Source organism: Pleurodeles waltl, chromosome 2_2, assembly GCF_031143425.1.
Source record: "Pleurodeles waltl isolate 20211129_DDA chromosome 2_2, aPleWal1.hap1.20221129, whole genome shotgun sequence".
NCBI classification, from domain to species: Eukaryota; Metazoa; Chordata; class Amphibia; order Caudata; family Salamandridae; genus Pleurodeles; species Pleurodeles waltl.
In genome coordinates, this window is record NC_090439.1 from 1,076,279,002 (window position 1) to 1,076,299,838 (window position 20,837).

The window sequence follows — 20,837 nt, forward strand, 5'->3', positions numbered from 1 at the left end:
TATGTTTTGATTGTTTCCACAAGTAAAATCTAGCGCAGCATGCTACAAGTGGAAAGCTGTCTTCTGGACACTAATTTAAAAAACATATATAGGCATGCCTGGCTATAAAACTCTCCCAACTGCCCGAGATAAATCAAGAAGCAGTGAGAAGAAGGAATAGTGGGGGAGGACTGTATCAACACATCATAGTTTGGAGAGTCTTCGGCCAGGCAGCAAAAGGAGATGCTGCTCTCTATCTTATGTTTATTTCCATTGTTGAAGGAGTGCAGGGCTCTATGACTCACTCTTCGTCTGTTGTGAGTCATGGCCCACTGGCACACTCAACACATGGTACTCGCTGAAAAGGGCTTACACTCCTCATCAGGGGTAGTAAGCGCTATAAATATACAATCACATTTACAATCGGTGGTGTAGAGTACATTTTGGCTCCACACCTGACGTCACAACTTCAACCTATAGATATATGTAACATGACATATAGGCCCTCATTACGACCCTGGCGGTCGGTGATAAAGTGGTGGTAATACTGCCAGCAGGCTGGTGGTAACTACCACCAAATTATGACCATGGCAGAAAGATCTCCGAAACACAGCCAATGTACCACACCGACCACCAAGGCAGGAACAAGATGCACTACGGCGGTAGCCACCTACAGCCAGCTGGAAGTCAAAGTTTAGCCCACCATATTACAACAACACAATCTACCACCTTTTCCGGAGCGGTACCCACAACATCAAAAGCCTGGCGGAAACTGAGCTCAGAAGTAAAAGGACTCATCATTGGAGACACAGGGAAGAGCCACGCTGCCAAAAGAGAGTGACACACAGACGCACAACACACAACACACACACCATACACAGAAACAGATGCATTAAAAAAACAATTTGACCCTGTAACTCAGCTGAATAATGCAAGAATAAAACACTTTCACCAAAGTGTTTGTAATAAGATCAACACAGTAGAAATAATAAGTTAGGCAAGATAATAGATATATACATATGTACAGAAAAAGGGACACAGCCCAGTCCTCAATGTTTGTGGGCCACATGGCCACAGGCCAAAGTCCAAGGCCACACATGTCACCTGCTTCAACACAGAGAGAACACTGCAGGGGCACCACTTGGTCAATAGGCAAGCACCGCAGGGGAACAGGGGGAACCTCAGCCGGGAGATGTAACAAGACCACTGGTTCTGGAGGTGGCAACGTGCCCTGTGCTTAATCCTGGGGAGTGATGGGCCACAGTCTCTCAGGTTCTCAGGTGGGTGTCATACCCACTGGTTCTGGAGGGGGCAACGTGCCCTGTGCTCGATCCTGGGGAGTACAAGGTCACAGTCTCTCATGTGGGTGTCATACCCACTGGTTCTGGAGTGAACAGGCCGCACAGCAGCCCATGGAGGCAGGATTACATACCGTCCACCGGCAGTGACGGCTGCACAGTGATGGTGCTGCTGGTGTGGGGATGCTCCTGCCCATCCCCTGCAACCTCGGACGGATGCACAGTGGTGGTGCTGCTGTGGGGGGAGGCTCCTCCCCATCCCTTGCAACCTCGGACGGCTGCACAACCATGATTGATGGTGGGGGCTCTGTCACAATTCCTGGTCCAGGCTCCTTGCCCTTCCTGCTTGTTGGTGCAGACTCCTTGTTCTTCCTGCCTGTTGGTGCAGGCTCCTTGCCCTTCCTGCTTGCTGGTGCAGTCTCCTTGCCTTTCCTGCCTGCTGGTGCAGGCTCCTTGATCTTCCTGCCTGCTGGGGCAGACTCCTTGGCCTTTCATGTGGCAGGTGCAGGCTTCTTGTCCTTCTTGCCAGCTGGGGCAGTCTCCCTCTCCTTTAGGCTGGCTAGTGCAGGCTCCTTCCCCTTCATTACATGTGGCCTGGATCCCTTTCTACCACAAGGGGTGGGGCTAGTACTGGTCCCGTGGACCCTGTGTCTGAGCTGCTAGACTGGGTTTGTGATACCCTGCCATACGTGCAGGACAGGGGAGGGGTAGGGAATGGGTCAGTGGTGGAGAGGAAACATTTTTTTAGGGACATTGGGGCGGAAAGAGGGAGAAGGAATGGGAGTGGAGGATGAGGGAGTGGTTGTTGGAGGTGTCTGTCTGCTGCTTTTGGGTGCAGGTGCATGGGCTGTATGCTTTTGTGAGGTGGATGACTGTTGGGTGTCTGAGTGCTTGCGTATGTATACCTTAAGAGGGGGGATAGACACAGTAGGAGAGGACACAGGGGACGTGTGCATGGCTGTTGTGGAGGTGTCTGCCAGTGAGGTGTGTGTTCTGCCTGGTGTGGTGATGATGCTGGTAGTGGATGATGGGAACAGGGACAATGGCTGGCATCAGAGAGGAGGCCAGAGCATGAATCGATCTCTGTTGGGCCGCCAATCCAGTGTGAATGCCCTCCAGGAATGCATTAGATTTTTGCATCTGGGCTGCCAGCCCCTGGATGGCATTCACAATGGTTCACTGCCCTACAGAGATGTATCTCAGGAGGTCAATAGCCTTCTCACTCAGGGCAGCAGGGCTAACTGGGGCGTGGCCTGAGGTGCGTGGGGCGAAGGAGATTCCCACCCTCCTGGGTGAGCGGGCACGGGCAACTCCATGAGGGGCTGCTGGGAGAGCGGTGCTGGTACGGGGTGGTGGCTGTACCTGTAGCTGGGGTGGTCACAGAAGTGTTTGCCACCACCAGGGAGCTTCCATCGGAGGAGATATCTGTGTCAAAACTGTCCCTACACATCTGGTCAAACGAGCCTACAAAAGAGCGCGCAACAACAACAGGGACCAGTTATTGAAACCACACGCAAAAAAGCCTGACATGGAACAAATAGTGTGCGTGACTATTTTTAATCCACTTTCCAACAGGATTCAGAGAATCATTAAAGAGGAGTGGAAAATCCTTACATCTGGTGGTTTACCTTTCCAGCAGCCATTACATGCCTACAAGAGAGCCACGAACATACGGGACATGGTAGTCCACATAAGACCCAAAGAAAAAGACAATTCCCTCACTAGACAGACTACACTATGGGGCCTGCCCCCACCAACAGGCCACTATCCTTGTGGCAATTGTAGCGCCTGTCGTTTTACTCAAAAATCCACAACTATAGACTTAGGGGGTCATTCCGGGGACCGCGGAAGCACCGCCAACAGGCTGGCGGTGCTTCCTGGGCTATTCTGACCGCGGCGGTAAAGCCGCGGTCAGAAAAGGGCAACCAGCGGTTTCCCGCCGGTTTTCCCCTGGCCCAGAGAATCCTCCATGGCGGCGCTGCTTGCAGCGCCGCCATGGGGATTCCGACCCCCTTCCCGCCACCCTGTTTCTGGCGGTTCTTACCGCCAGGAACAGGATAGCGGGAACGGGTGTCGTGGGGCCCCTGGGGGCCCCTGCACTGCCCATGCCACTGGCATGGGCAGTGCAGGGGCCCCCTAACAGGGCCCCACAAAGATTTTCACTGTCTGCTTAGCAGACAGTGAAAATCGCGACGGGTGCCACTGCACCCGTCGCACCCCTGCAACTCGGCCGGCTCCATTCGGAGCCGGCATCCTTGTTGCAGGGGCTTTCCCGCTGGGCCGGCGGGCCGGCTTTTGGCGGTCGCCCGCCGGCCCAGTGGGAAAGCCAGAATGGCCGCCGCGGTCTCCTGACCACGGAGCGGTCATTCAGCGGTAACCGCATGGCGGGCGGCGACCACCGCCCGCCGCGGTCAGAATGACCGCCTTAGACCTGAAGACCCCATGTGTATAATAATCCCTTACCAACTTCAATAGTAAGAACGTGATTTACCTGATCAAATGTCCCTGTGACCTCAAATATGTGGGAATGACCACCAGGGAGGTCAGCACAAGGATCTGTGAGCATAGGAGCACGATCCTTTGAAAGCGAGAAGCAACCAAACTGACCAACCACTTCCTTCTGAATAAACATTTCTCAGATGACTTAAAGTGGACGGTCATAGAGCAATTACATCCATGCACTTCAAATATGACACAAAGACTGTTCCAGACCGAACAGCGTTGGGTCTGGAGAGTACAGTCAGACATTGAGGGTCTGAACGACGAGATCCCTTGGTTCGCTCTCAATAAATGAGTCCTCAAACTTTCTTTCCTTTTTCTTTTTTCCTTCTATAGTCCCCCTCCCCTTCTTTCGTCCTTCCCCCTTTTTTGTTCCCCCCACACATCCCTTCCCACCCTCTGCTTCCTTCCCCCTCCCTTTCCCGTTACCTTCCTCCAAACAAACCCCCTGTGTGCTTTGTCTTGTGTCCCCGGTGATTCTGTTATTCTCCTCTTTGCTGCCTGTTGTGTCTTATCCTTCTTCCTTGTCCTCCTCTTTGTCTCTTTTTCTCCTTCCCCATCTCCCCTTTTTTTCCCCCCATGGTGCTGTCTCTCCTTCTTTTTGTTCTTCTTCTTCTTTTTTCATTTAGTATTATTTTTAGTATCATTATTATCTCTCTTGCTTTCTTTTCTCCACTTTTTCTCTTTCTCTCTCTTTTTTCCGTTGCTGCTGGCTGTTTCTTCACATGTGTATTTATATGTAGTCTTATTTATTTTTATATGCTTTTCATTATTACATTTATGTTTATTTTTAGTTTTATGTTTAGTTTTTATTTTTATTTCTGTTTTTCGATCTTCATTTCTTGGTCTCCAATTCCCTTTTGTTGTCTTTCCCCTTTTCCCGTACCCCCTCCCCCCTTTCTCTCTCCCCCTCTTTCCCCCACAGCCTCATCCTCTTCCCTGTCTCCCAAACCCACTCCCCCCCCTCTCTCTGTCTAGTCTCTTCTCCTTGCTGCCCTGTGAAGTGAGACCGCCGGAAACTACACTTCCCAGCGGCCCCGGGCGGCACGCGAGGCTTCGGGGCTCCACACCATGGCCGGAGGCTTCCAGCCCCGGCCGTCCCCTGCATGCGCCTGCCCTTAGCCGGCGCTTTCACCCAGCTGTGGAATACACATTCCTGGCCGCCATACCGAGGCCGGAAACGTACCGCGGGCCTTCGGCAGTGACCCTTTACACCTGATACATGGCCATTTTTTATTACTGCGCTAATTACGCGCACCTTACATACTGAGCTGCCATTAAAAGACCATCTCCCCTTGACCACTTCTACCAAGCGGTCCAAGGAGAGGACGGCATAGGCGCATGGCGAGCGCCCCCTTTCATGTAGTGAGTGACTGAATGGACCACAGGCAGCACAGATAAGATTCTTCTTCTTCTTATCTGGTTTTACTACTAATTGTATTCATTTCCTATGACTGCTACCCTCGCAATGCAGTATCTCTTCATTTCTTCATTTATTTATTATTATTTTTTTAGGGTTCCTAGTGGGGACCTTTCTTAATGATTCTTAATGACTCTTTTCCTCCCTCTATCCACCCCAGCCTTGGGTTAGACTCCCCTCCTATGTATGATCTTCCTCACCTTTCCTCCCTGTTTGTTTCCTTCTGTGTTTTTCCTTAGTGTTTGACTATAAGGGGACACTCCCCCTCCTGGATACCAGAGGCCAGTAGACTATGACTAGACAAAAGGTAAGACTATGTAATTCCCTGCAGTGGGAGGATTGCCTACCTATCTCTTTAGATTTATGTGCCTACATTTTCACTTTGTGCATGAATATTGCCTACTATGAGCATATGTATTTTGTGCATGAGTGCATCCCCCTGACATGTGTGTGGTTGGTTTGCTTTTGCAGTGTTGTGTGTCACGATTGCTCTAATTATCTGTTTATCCTCTACAGGCCGCCTCAAGGTAACCCTTAGGGTAAGGCAGACCTTTTACATTACACCTCTTATATATTTAAGTAGAGTTTTCTTTCTTAAACTCCTCTAATGTGAGGTTTAGGGGTCCTAGGCCCTGATGAATGCCCCGAGACCTTCCTTGGCTCACTCCTGAGGGCAGAAACATGTTGGCTACTGTTTGATAGATAGGTGAACCTGTGAGTCCTTGTTCTCACAGAGGTGTCCCATCCCTTGTTTTAACCACACCAATCAGACGCCATCATTAAAATTGTTACTTCTTACAGGTGTCTGTTTAGGTGTTTTTAATTTTTGACTAGATTAGCTGGATCCTGATCTTTCCAGAACAAAAGTTTATTTACGGACTCCCTCTTGTTCCTTTAACAGCGAGGTTGAGTCTGCCCAGGTGGCACTGTCCTACCTGGGTGGGGCTAGGTGGTCAAATGATGAAGCATGACACTATATAGGTGGTCATTCCAACCCTGGCGGTCCATGACCGCCGGGTTGGAGGACCGCGGGAGCACCGCCGACAGGCCGGCGGTGCTCCAATGGGCATTCCGACCGCGGCGGTAAAGCCGCGGTCGGACCGGCAACACTGGCGGTCACCCGCCAGTGTACCGCCGCCCATTGGAATCCTCCAAGGCGGCGCAGCTAGCTGCGCCGCCGAGGGGATTCCGACCCCCCCTACCGCCATCCAGTTCCCGGCGGTCCGCCCGCCGGGAACCGGATGGCGGTAGGGGGGGTCGCGGGGCCCCTGGGGGCCCCTGCAGTGCCCATGCCACTGGCATGGGCACTGCAGGGGCCCCCGTAAGAGGGCCCCTAAATGTATTTCACTGTCTGCTGCGCAGACAGTGAAATACGCGACGGGTGCAACTGCACCCGTCGCACAGCTTTCACTCCGCCGGCTCGATTCCGAGCCGGCTTCATCGTGGAAGCCTCTTTCCCGCTGGGCTGGCGGGCGGCCTGAAGGCGGCCGCCCGCCAGCCCAGCGGGAATGTCAGAATTACCGCCGCGGTCTTTCGACCGCGGAACGGTAACCTGACGGCGGGACTTTGGCGGGCGGCCTCCGCCGCCCGCCAAGGTCAGAATGAGGGCCATAGTGTGTGAGACCACCTAGTCCGTAAAGGAAATTCCCCCGCCCCCCTCTACACCTCACAGCTACTTACTGACCTGTCACTGACCTTACCTATCCAAACAAGAACACGTACAACCAAGGGCACAAATTGTGCCCGTAACGTCTTTCGCTATAGAACCCTGTACTTCTTTGTGTGTTTTTGGTCAAAACAGTCCCCTCCAGTCTCTGCCGTGGTGCTCCCCTCACCCTCGGTCCCACTGCTGCCCTCACTGTTGGTGGACTCTGCCTCCTGGGTCCTGTAGGATGCAGCTCCTTCCGTCACTAGTGCCTTTGCTCCTCCGCCAGATGATGCTAATACACAGAAGGACAGGATGACAAAACAAGAAAGGGGGGAAGAGACAAAGGATACACTGGGTCAATGGCTGCACCAACACCACAGTTGGCGTACACAGCACACTTACACACAGGGAACAGGCCTACGTAATATGCATTGCACTACCAGAGAAATAGTTAGCCACCAAGGCATAGGGAGGGGCACACACCGCCGAATGCAGCACACACGGGACCCATGCAGCACTGACCAGTTGTGGATGCCTACGAGCTAGGTAGCAAAATGTTCCTTTCTGAACCCTAGCCGCCAGGGGACCTATGCTGTAATGTCAGGAATAGCCTAGGGGCACCCACTGACACACATCCTCCACCCGGATACCACCCTACCATGCGTAAGTTGTAATGATGGGCATTGTACTCACCCCCTTGTGGCTGCTGTGATGCCCTCAAGCGCCCATCCAGCTCTGGATAGGCCACCGCCAGTATGCGGGCCATCAGGGGGGTCAGGGTTCGACGGGCACCCCTACCTCGTTGGGAGGCCATCCCCAGCTGGGCCTCCATGGTCTTCGGTGCCCAGCATCTCAGGTCCTCCCACCGTTTGTGACAGTGGGTGCTCTGCCTGCCATAGACCCCCAGGGTCCGCAGGTCCTTGGTGATGGCACGCCATGTACCCTTCTTTTGATGGGCGCTGACCTGCAGAGGCAATACACACAGGAAAATAACATTAGACAAACAGTCCAGCCTGTTACACAGATGGCCTACCATACCCCTTCACATCACCATTTAAACACACATGGTCCAGCCACAACATGTACGCTGCCAAGAGGACATCCACCCACCCCCATTACACACACAACTCCATGCATTCATGTCACATGAATTGTGCTCACAGTGTACTCGCCTGTTGGTCTGGAGGCCCATACAGCAGTCCGTACTGGGGTAGGACCCCATCACCAGTCTCTCCAATTCCTCCGAAGTGAAGGCTAGGGCCCTTTCCCCGGTCACACAGGCCATGGTAGGTTCCAGACACAGGTCACAGCAGCACATGCAGTGTAGGGCCTCTCCTATGGAAGGTCTGGTAACAAGTGAGAATCAGATAGAAAATGGCTGTCACGTCTGCGGCGGTGCATACCATCACCGCCGGCATAGATCACCATTAGCCACTGTAATCCATAGGGCCCAATGTTAGCCAATGAAGGGTTGCACGGCGGTTCACAACCGCAACAGCGCGCAACGTCAGCGGACTTACCTCACTTCCACATGTCCCTCCACACAGGACAGGCGGACGACATTTCATGGTGGGGGGGCAGGCCCTGGAATACTGTATAGGTCATAGGAGATATTAGCACATACTGGACTAATCACAATGACCCATTTCATGTTTACAGGATCAAAGTTCAGTTATAGTTCCATTGTTCAGTTTGTGACCAGCTCCTCACTCTTTTGTCCCTTAGATTTCTACTGCTGCGGATGAATAGGAGATGGAGACATACCCCCATGTACAGACCCCTGGTGAACTTGGCAACACTGGAGGACAGGCACATTATCCTCACCTATAGACTTGACAGGGCCACAATGACAGAGCTGTGTGCTCAATTGGAGCCTGACCTGATATCTGCTATCCATCACTCCACTGAGATCCTCCCTCTTGTGCAAGTGCTATCTGTACTCCATTTCCTGGCAACTGGTTCTTTCCAAGTGACAGTGGGCTTGGCAGCAGGAATGTAACAGCCAATGTTCTCAGTAGTGCTGACAAGAGTGTTGTCTGCCCTGATAAAACACATGTGCATCTGCATTGCGGCCGTGTTTTATGCAATGGGACATATCCCAAACATAATTGGGGCGATTGATGGAAAACATATTGCATTTGTCCCTCCCTGGCAGAATGAACAGGTGTTCAGTAGTCGTAAGAGTTTCCACTCTATGAATGTTCAGATAGTGTGCCTAGCGGACGAATACATCTCCCACGTCATTGCTAAGTATCCTGGGCCAGTGCATGATGCCTTTGTCCTGAGGAATAGCAGCATTCCAAATGTGATGACCCAACTACAGACGCACAATAGGTGAGCCCTGGTTCCCACCCAGTATATGTTGGTGTATGTGTATGGTGTGGGCCATATAGGATAGTGTGTGGCTAAATGTTGACCCTCAATATTTGCAGGTGACTCTGGTTACCCAAACCTATCATGGCTGCTGACCCTTGTGGGGAATGCCAGGACAAAGGCAGAAGATCGTTATAATGAGGCATATGGGCAAACCAGAAGGATCATTGAAAGGACCTTTGGCGTCCTGAAGGCCAGGTTTCGGTCCCTCCATCTAACAGGTGGATCCCTGTGCTACTTATCAAAGAGGGTCTGCCAGATAGTGGTGGCATGCTGCATGTTGCATAACCTGACCCTGAGATGCCATGTACCATTCCTGCAGGAGGAGGAGGCTGGAGATGCCCGTATGGCAGCAGTAGACCCTGTGGACTGTGAGGATGAGGACAACAGAACAAATGTGATCCGACAATACTTCCAATGACACACAGGTAGGACAGTGTTACTTCACATTTCAATGACAGTTGTTTAAAATTGTGTGGCAATGGCATGCTGATATTTGCAACTTCTAGGCCCACTTACTGTTCCCTCTGGTAATTCATTTTGCAGATGTTGGTGACCTGATATATACTTCTGGTGTGATCACTACAGCCAGCTCCAGGTCATTAATCTATGCTCATTCTCTGTACCGTTGATTTGCAATGTTTGTACCTGTTTCAATTAATACATATTTGCTATACATGACTTATTCCAAATGGATTTTTTTCAATGGGTGTTTATTGAAGTGCTAATATATGGAGGGGCAAGTGCAATGGGATGGGGTGATGATGGAGGAAAGTCCAGGGTATTGTTCCAGTCTGTTTGTAGCACAGGTGCATTGTCCAAGAGGACATAGGAAGAGGAGCAATGCAAGTTCAAGGTGGACAGGGTGACAGAGTGGGAAACAAGGGTGACAATCAAGAGAGTCTGATTTCCTGGCGGGGGTCTTGGCAAGTGTATCTGACTTCTGTCTGTATTGCAGGGAACGTTTGCGGGGTGGTTCACCTTCTGCAGGGGGAGGGATGCTGGTGGCCTGTGAGTCCTGTGGCAGGGCCTCCTGGCCACTAGCGGCAGTGGAAGTGGAAGGTTGTTCAGATGTCTGGTTACTGGCAGGGTCCCGCTGGTGTGAGACTGCCTCCCTCATAATGTTGGCCATGTCTGCCAGCACCCCTGCAATAGAGATCAGGGTGTTGTTGATGGCCTGCAAGTCCTCCCTTATCCCCTGGTACTGTCCCTCCTGCAGGCGCCTGTTCTCCTGCACATTGTCCATGATCTGGCCCATTGTGTCCTGAGAATGTTGATAAGCTCCCAGGATCTCTGCGAGAGCCTCCTGGAGAGTCAGTTCCCTGGGCCTGTCCTCCCCCTGGCACACAGCACTCCTTCCAGTGTCCCTGTTGACCTGTGCCTCTGTCCCGTGAACCGTGTACCCACTGCCACTGACCCCAGGTCCCTGATTGTCTTGTGGGCGAGGTGTGCCCTGGGGTCCCTGTAGAGGTGGACACACTGCTGATTGATGTGTCCTGGGGACAGAGGTATGGATATGCTGGGTGGGTGCTGTGGTGGTGTTTCCTGATGGGGGAGGCTCTGTGGTGGTGTGTGACTGGACCTGGGTAACCAGCTGCCAGTGGTCCCTGATGGGCCAGGTAGGTCACCAGATCCCGAAGACCTGATTTGCTGTCATCACTGTGGGCCTCTTTAGTTGGGGGACTGGATATTGCTGGCATCTCCTCTCTGGTGACATTGGCTGGGGTACCTGTGGGGATGAAAATGATGTGTTATGGTTTCTGTGTTTGACATATTGTACATCCGTGGCTTCCCCTCTTTGGTTGGATTTGCCCTGGCACCTTCCACTTGTGTATGTTAGTGTATGGTGGGATTGTTAGTTCTCTATGGTATGCATGCTTTAGTGATGAGTCCATGCAGAGCTGTGACGGGTGTCCATGCATTGGTACAGCATAGAGGGCTTGGCATTGGGATGGGTGAGATGTGATGATGGAGTATGTGGGAAGTAGTGGATTGATGGGAGTGAGTGTGAGGGTATGTGATGGCATGCAGGTAGGGGGGTAGTAGTGGTAGAGAGTTGACTTAACAGAGTCCAGTCCTCCTCCGACTCCGGCCAGGCCCTTAGGATGCAGGATTGCCACGACTTGCTCCTCCCATGCTGTGAGTTGTGGGAGAGGAGGTGTGGGTCCACGGCCAGTCTTCTGTACAGTGAGCTGGTGTCTTGCTGCAATGGCACGTACCTTCCCCCGTAGGTCTTTCCACCCCTTCCTGATGTCATCCCTAGTTCTTGGGTGCTGTCTCACAGCATTTACCCTGTCCACGATTCTTCACCATAGCTCCATATTCCTAGCTATAGACATCTGCTGCACCTGTGCTCCAAATAGCTGTGGCTCTACCCTGACAATTTCCTCCACCATGACCCTTAGCTCCTCCTCTGTGAGACGGGGGTGTCTTTGTGGTGCCATGGGTGTTCTGTGAGGTGTGTTGGTAAGGGTGTGTTGTGAAATGGGCTGGGGTGTGTGATGTGTAGTGTGCGAGTAGTGTATAGGTGTGAATAGTGTGTGGCTAAAGTTGTGTCAGTGGTCTTGGTGCCAATCTCCTGCTAGTCATAGGGTTGTTGGCAATGTGGGTGTGTGGTTTATAGTGGTCCGGGTGTGGTGTATGTATGGGTGTCAGGTGCGTGTTGTTTGAATTGTCCAATGTGGTGTTGTTTTGTATGTGTGTGTCCATTGTGAGCGCGGCGGTATGTACTGCCAATGGTTCACTGCCGGTGAATGTCTGCCGTGGTGATTCGTGGATCATAATGTGGTGGGCGTAGTTCTGTTGGTGTAACGGTGTGGGTTTTGAGTCCAGCATATTCATCTCAGTAGGAAAATGGAAATGTGGCAAAGGATAGTCGACAGAGTGAATGCTGAAGGCACCACCCTGCGCACAAAGAAGGCCATTAGAACGAGGTGGAACGACCTGGGGAAAGGTGCGTTCCCTCAACTTCAGGCAACACATGGAGGCCAATAAGACTGGTGGTGGTCTTCCTTGTGCCACATTACAACTCTTTCCCTGAGGAGAAGATCTTCACATCCTGCATCCTGAGGGCTTGACTGGAATACCTGGGGGAGTGGAGTTGGGTAAGTTACATCTCAAAAACTTTCACGAATCTTCAATATTCTGCATGCTCACATCTCACCTTTTGCCACGGTGTTGCTCACCTACTTTCCCAACATGCAATACCCAGAATTGCAGAGATGTAAGCTTGTCAATGTGTATTGTCATACAGGACATCAAATGTATCAATCCCCATTTTTAGAAAAGGGGTCTCTGGTTGGAAGTCAGTTTGCACTCTGTCCAAGCAGGAACCTTCACCTAGTCAGGGTAAGGGAGTTACACCCCTAAGAGAACCCCAGCTCATGCCCTTGGAAGTTTGGCACAAGCAGTCAGGCCTATCTCAAAGGCAATGTGTAAAGTATTTGTCCCAACACACACAGCAATACAGTGAAAACACTAAAAAAGGACACCACACCAGTTTAGAACAATAACTAATATCTATCTAAATCAAACAAGACTAAAATGACCAAAATCCAATATACACAAGCAAAGTCATGAATTTTTTACTTAAAAAAAGTCTTACTCCATTGAAATCAATGGATGCTTCGCTTTTACAGAAAGTACCTGGTATGTGTAAAAAATAAAGCTGCATGGGCGAGCATGCATCGGAAAAGTAAGCGATGGGTCAATTCCTGACTCGCAAGTGAGGCTGTGTATCGTTTCTTCTCCGGTTGGGTAGGCGATGCATAATTTTTCTCTCCTGCAGAAAAGCGATGCATCGATTTCCAGATGGGCAGCCTTGTGTCCACACAGGTTCACGTTGATTTTGATGTCTAGCAATGATGCATGCGAAATCCCGGTGCACGGTGGTGAAGAGCCATGCCACGTGGGTGATGCATTGATTTTGGCAGCCACAAGCAAGTGTTGCATCGATTTTCCAGCAGCAATGCAGGCAGTGCATTGATTTTTCAGCCGCGAAGCAGGCGCTGCCTCAATTTTGTGACCGCTCTGCTCCTGTGCGTAGATTTCAGTCTTGGTTCCTCCAGCTTCTCCTTTCAAGGGTGCAGGGACTGGATTCGGCACCACTTGGCAGAGTAGGAGTCTCAGAAAGAGAGTCCAGGTGCTGGTAGAGAAAGTCTTTGATGGCCCTGAAACATCAGAACATGGGGCAAGATCAGTCCAAGCCTTTGGAGGCACTTCGCAAGCAGGAAAACACAGCAAATTCTAGTCTTTGTCTTCTCTCTTGTAGAAGCAGCAGACGTAGGCCAACCCAGCAAAGCACACTCACAGGCAGAGAGGCAATACTCCTCCTCCAGCTCTTCAGCTCTTCTCCTTGGCAGAGGTTTCTCTTGATCCAGAAGTAATCCTAAAGTCTGGGGTTTTGGGTCCACTACTTCTACCCAGTTCTGCCTTTGAAGTAGGCACATTTCCAAGGAAAGTCTCTGTTGTTGACAAGATCATGCTTTTCCCAGGCCTAGCCCCAGACACATACCAGGGGGTTGGAGACTGCATTGTGAGAGGACAGGCACAGCCCTTTCATGTGTAAGTGTCAGCTCCTCCCTCCCCACTCTAGCCCAGGAGACTCATCAAGATATGCAGGACACTCCACAGCTCCCTTTGTGTCACTGTCTAGAGGGAATTCACAAACTGCTCAACTGTCAGTCTGACCCAGTTGTGGATTCCACAGGCAGACAGAGGCACAGAATGGTTTAAGCATGAAAATGCCCACTTTCTAACAGTGGCATTTTCAAACTGACAATCTAAAAACCAACTTTACCAAAAGATGTATTTTTAAATTGTGAGTTCAGAGACCCAAACTCCAAATCTCTATCTGTTCCCAATGGGAAACCAAACTTAAACGATATTAAAAGGTAGCCTCCATGTTAACCTATGAGAGAGATAAGCCGTGCAACAGTGAAAACAGAATTTGGTAGTATTTCACAATCCGGACATGTAAAACATACCAGTACATGTCCTACATTTAAAATACACTGCAACCTTCCCATGGGGTTACCAAAGGCCTACCCTAAGGATGACTGACATGTAGTAAAAGGGAAGGTTTAGGCCTGGAAAGTAGGTACTCTTGCCAGGTTGAATTGGCAGTGCAAAACTGTTCACAGACACTGCAGTGGCAGGTTTGAGACAGGGTTACAGGGCTACTCATGTGGGTGACACAGGCCCACTAGTAGCATTTGATTTACAGGCCCTGTGCACCTCTAGTGCACTTTACTAGAGACCTAGACCCTCATTATGTACATGGCGGTCGAGACTGCCACGCCGGCAGTGGAAATAATTACCGCCACCGGCATGGCGGTCTCGACCGCCATATAAATAACAAGGGAAGACCGCCACAGGCAGTCCTCCGCCACCGCCAGGCTGCCGCCGACAGGCAGCGTGATAATAGCAGAATACATTAGCCTACAGGGCAGTGCTGCAAGCAACACTGCCCTCCGGATAATGTATCCTGATTCCCACAGCCTTTCCCTGGCGGGTTCCCTCGCCAAGAAAAGGCTGGCGGAAGGGGATGCTCTTGGCATGGGCAGTGCAGGGGCTCCTGCGCAGTGCCCCACCGCGCAGGTCACTGCCCGATTTACAGGCAGTGATCTGCATGACGGGTGCTGCTGCACGCACCGCACACCAACATTGGCGGTGGCTCCAATTGGAGCCACCGTCAATGTTAAGGCCCTTTTCCCTGCTGGGCCGGTGGGCGGAAACACTGTTCCCAGCAGGGAAAACATTATACGGCTGGCAGGGAGGTCATCGCGCTGGCTGTCTTCTGTTGACCGCCAGCGCAAACCGCCGAGATCATAATGAGGACCTTAGTAGTAAATTACAGATACCAATCAGGGACAACCAATCATAAGCACAACATTTACACAGGAGGCACATACACTTTAGCACTGGTTAGTAGTGGTAAAGTGAGGACCCAGAGTACCAAAAACCAGCAAAAACGAAGTCCAGCACAACATAGGAAGCAGAGGCAAAAAGATATGGGAAACTACGCCAAAAATGCCAGGTCTAATACCCATAACATGCTATATGTTGGAATGGGGTCTGTGAGTTTTTCAACATTAAAAGATCATCCCAGGACCCATGGTATGTATCAACATGTAAATGTATGGGCCAATTTAACTACTGTGTGGCAACATATATGTAAGACTAAACATTTGTCAAGTGCTGGGAGGAGTGATATGACTACAAATACAAGGAGGCCCTGTTTCTGTACATCTAACCAATAGACCTTCCTGCACTTGTCCAAATACACCTATGTGCCTGCCATCTCTCTGAGGTTTGCATTTGTATGGTGTAGGGAGGCAGCAAGTGGCATGACTACAATTACCAGCAGGCCCTGCTTCTATTCCTCAATCCAACAGGCCTCCCTGCACTTGTCCAAATACATCTGTGTGCCATCTCTCAAATGATGTACCCTTCCCTGAGAGTTAGCAATCTACAAATCATGATCAAATCAGAGACGTGCCTGTCTACCTTCCTTGATCTTGTCCTGGTATCCCAGATTGAAATTATTGAGGACAGGAATGACACCTTACCAAGTGTGTAAATCAAGTATTCCTAAGTCATTAAGCAGCCTCATCAGATTGGTAGTGACAGTTAACATATTGATTCAGCACTGCTCATATAATGGTAACAGCTACATATATAACAAAGTTGTTTGTTCACCTGTATCTCACACAACTAGGCCTTGGGATGATCAAATCACTACACTGTTTTGGTTTAACTGTTTCTAAGATGTCATGTTCATTCCCTCATCCAAAATGCAACTGATCACCACATCTAATGAGCTGCTTGAGTCTAATAGTTTCTTCAAGCTCCACACATGTCATGTCAACAACTTCAATACCATGGTAACATAGCACAATCAGCAGACCTATCACTTAAGAGTGTCCAAGGTCTCTCTTACGGTCATTCAAAACCTTTGGATGTAGAGTTGTCCACCAACCAGACTCCCAACCCACCCCTGGGTGAAGCCTTCAGTGATGATGACACTCCTGGATATGTGGATGTGGATGACGGTCTTGGCCCATCTGGGCACCCTGGTCAGAAGGCAACAGTGAGTCTCACTATGCCCACAAGAACACCTCCCACCCAATTTGCTTCAACATCACAGACAACAATGTGCCCCCCATCCTGTGTACCTAGCACAGTTGCTACCATCTTGTGCCCCCCAGTCCTGGATACTGAGGTGCAAATCGACAAACCTGACACTGAGGGTCCAGGACCCAGTTGGAGCGGGCACAGACTCAAGGGGGAAGGGTCAGTGGGAGGGATACTGTGGTCCTTCAGAGTGAGGCCAGTGGGGTCGCTCATGACCAGGATACCATCAGTCAAGTCTTGGGGGTCTATCATGAGTTCCAAGGCGTGATGGGCCAGGTACCAACCGAACTTCAGGAAATCAAGCAGCTGCAAAGGGACATGAACTAAAATATGGAGGCCCATAACTCCAACATGGGCACCATAACAGGGGTGCTGAGGGACATCCATACAACCCTGAGCAGGGCTTTTCCTCAACATCTATACTTCCTGTAGGGCAACTACATCAAGCCCAAGTACATCTGTCGCAGACACAGGAAGGGAGTCCCTGCCAGAGGATCAACCACACTCTGACACCCCTGCCTCTGCAGCAGCTGAACCGCCCCATCCTCGCAAGTGAGGATGTCAATGTAAAAATCCAGGAGGTGCGGATGGTAAGACACCCACCACTGCCAGCAAGAAACCTCATCTTTAATGTCCTCCTTTGTGTATCACACATTCACTCTGTGGACTGATCCTAAACCCCATTCTGTTTCTGATCTGAGGAGTACTATGGACTTTGGACTTTTCATTTATGTTACTTTTTGCCACAAATTTGTTTTCACCATTAGCACTGTAATACATTCACAAGTCACAACTCATTGTCTGCTGTCTTAAATGTCACATTTAGCAATGTAGATGTGTAAGCTCATGTGAACAACACATTAAAAAAACAAGCTACTTGTGGAAGCAGGGATATGTTGCATGTACACAGTGTCCAGCTCAGAATTACAATAATTGCACACAAACACATCATACAAGTGTCTTGTCAAAGAAGAAAATGATTCCATTGTTCAGCTCATAGGCTATTAATATGTCTGAAACTTAGCAAATTACAAGTGATTGAATCATACTAAGTAAATGTTCAAATTTACAGGTACAGACCTCCAGACCATGGAATGAAGGGTTATATCAGGAATTGTCCTGTAGAATAGGCAAACATGAAATTGATTGTTGTCATAAGCTGGAGCCACATTACCTACCTCACAAAAGAAATACAACCTCATATAATGCAAGACTCAAACAGATGGCAGTACAGCAGTTTCTGATCACAGGGTCATTGCAATCCAGTGCTTCTGCATCTGGTAGTATGACACAAACAAATATCAGTAATGTTCCACAGAAACTTTGGTCTACAATGATGAAAAACATACACAACTACATACAGTTCATACAAAAAGTGTGTTTAGCCGACGTGAAAGGAAACTAACATGAATTTGGCCTTGGGCTACATATTTTCTGACTATATGATGACACACATGATGCATCATGTCCACCACACGACAAGGAACAAGTCCACTGAAGTCTTCCAAACTTCCATCTTATCACTGTGCAAGCTGTCTTGGCGCAGGTCTTGTAAACCCAAAGTCTGTGACCTACATTCCCAGGAACAATCCATGTCCACTTCATATGTCGGAACAGCATTATATACCTGCCAATGTCACAACTTGGAAATGTCCCAATGAAGATGTCATGGTGAAGGTACCTGAACAAACGCAGAAAACAAACAATATAGTTATGAAACCATATATATGACATAATCCACATAGCAAACGTCTGGAGAACTCAGTCCATTTTTATTAATCTCACACAAACAAAGCAACATCTCCTAAATGTTATTGTGTCAAACTCTTCCTAATTTGCCAGTATTTGCCAGAGCATCAGCTTCAGAACTGATCAAAAAAATATACTCCTCACATCATCACAAGTGTTCATCGTACAGTCAAAGACATTTCATCTCATGACATACTTACACTCATGAGAAGAAGCTTTTGATGAGATCTTGCCTCAAGTCAACTCCTTCCTCTTCACCGCTATCATCTTCATTTGGCATTTCTGAATTTTCACCTGGTGGCCCCGGAGGCTCCCCACCTCTGGGATGTAAGGGATTTTCCTTTGCAGGGAGATGTTATGGAGCATGCAGCTCACCACAGTGATTTGACACACCTTCCCTGGTGAATAGAGGAGGCATCCCCCAGTCTAATCCAGATAGCAAAATCTGCCTTTCAGGAGCCAAAACCCCTGCTCAACTGGCTGCTATGTTCTTTCATGATCCACATTAAAGTGGACTTCATCCAGTGTAGTTGGATTCCTCAGCAGTGTTAACAACCATGGCCATTTAGCATACGCTGAGTCTCCTAGTTTGTAATGAGACATGAGTGCCACAATGAGTGACACACTTCCTGAATCTAGCACCTGACATTGCATACACAAGATCACAACAAATGTAACTTACCACCAAGCCAGGTCCTCTCCAGTTGCAGTTGTGGCAACAGCTGGGGAATGGTGCTGTTCTACATTACAAAGGAATCATGGGCTGAACCTGGAACTGGCCACAGATGTTCAAAATGTACAGATCTGACAATTAGACAACTTGTACGTTGATTGAATAGAAGTGTTTTCTAATGCAGTAGACTTGCTCACTGGCATGCAGTGTCACAAATGCAATATGGGTGCCACCAATGGCTTCCACAACATGTGGGAGGTGACCAAATCCTTAGAAGTCAACCTTCACATTGGCTAAATCTTCACGTCTGGGGAACCAGATATAGCTGTTAATGTGTTTCACCATTGATGATAGCACATCTCTTAAAACATCACCAAACAAAGGTTGTGACATACCACCAGATATAGCCACTGTATATTGAAATGACCCTGTGGCCAGGAAGTGTAACACTGCCATGAGTCTCACAATGGGTGGTATATATGTTGAATATGGCATGCGACTAGGCTCCAACTGATGACGCATCTCTTGGATTGTTTGCCTATTCAGACAGAACTGCTTTATTATGTCACGTTCTTCCTTGGTCAGGCGATCTCTAAATAGACGGCAGACTGGAGGTTGTCTCATCCTTCCTCTTCTTGGGTACCTATTTGTGGAATTAAATGAGTTGGAGCATTAGTCACTGTGTCCAGACCAACATATCTGATGATTAAGACCATGTGACCAAACATTACTGACTGGAAAAACATTACACCCATTACACATCAGAACTGTCTTCTGCTCAAGGTCCAGCTATGATCCCCATGGTTGTCTAGAAATTTGTCTTCTACATGTAGGTGCACATAACACACCTACCTGCTCCTCTTGTGACCCTTGATATTGTGAAGTATGTTCCGACAGTCAAGAAAACGTCACCAGCGGGTATAGTGCATCGCGGTTCTATGGCATCTGTGACCAGCAATGCACTACACTAATGACTGTGTAGGAGAATTTACATATCAAGGGAGCTTTACATCTGTTGAGATGATACTACACATTAATAGATGTAATGCCGCATTTAAAATTCAACAAAACTGTAGTTTCAACTGCCAAAATGGCAGATGTCTGACCTAGTTCACTGGACTTTAGGACCCTCCCGCAGCCGGCAGAAGTCGACCGTGTGGTGGGCGGTTCCAACCATGGCAGACACAGCCATAGGCTAACGTTGTTGATAGTGATGGTGGTGGCCCAATGGCTGTGCCTGTCGACAGTGGTGACTGCATACGTGGTGTGCATGTATGGAGAAACTTGTTGAAGAGCTGGAGAAACTTGTTGAAGAGGTCCTTTACCTGTATGGTCAGTTCTATTGCTCACCAGAGGAACAGGTAACAATCTTACATACATATTTGTCCATTTTCAAAACCATCCTTTCCTTCATCACAGGCTCAAATGTGCCTCTGAGTCCTAGTGAGTCATTTGGTTGCTTATTGTCACAATTGGTGTACATACATAGGATGTACAGGTTGTGAATTGTGAAGCCCTGTACTTTGAGTATTTCAAATGACCATTGTGTTTAGTGATTTGTGATAAGCTCTAGATCCTCCTTCCATTGCATTCAGATATCTATGCAAGTACACTTACACCCAAACAGTGACTTGTCTGAGGATTTGGTGATTGTAAATAGCACAGTACATGTATTTGCATTACAGCATTAGCTGTATATGTATACTGTTTGAGTCAGTTCAGGATGTTGTTAGCAAAGTGTAAAGTCCTGCAAATCGCTCAGCCTAGATAAGGCCTTGCAAACTTGGTATCAGACCCACGTAAAACACACTGAGCCCTTTGGAGTGCCACACAAACCTTAATGCACATATAGGATGGCCACAGGATGTAGTGGCATGCCTGGAGGTGATAGTAATGCGCTTTTCATGTAGGTTCTGTATGCTCAGCCTGCAGAGAGCAAGGCTGGTCAAAGCTTTTTCACAGTAGGTGACATAGGCCAGGCTGGTGCACAGTAACTGTGGCTATGCAACTGATGGACTGGGCCCACTCCAAGTAGACCTTCTGATCCTTGGATGTGACCAAATT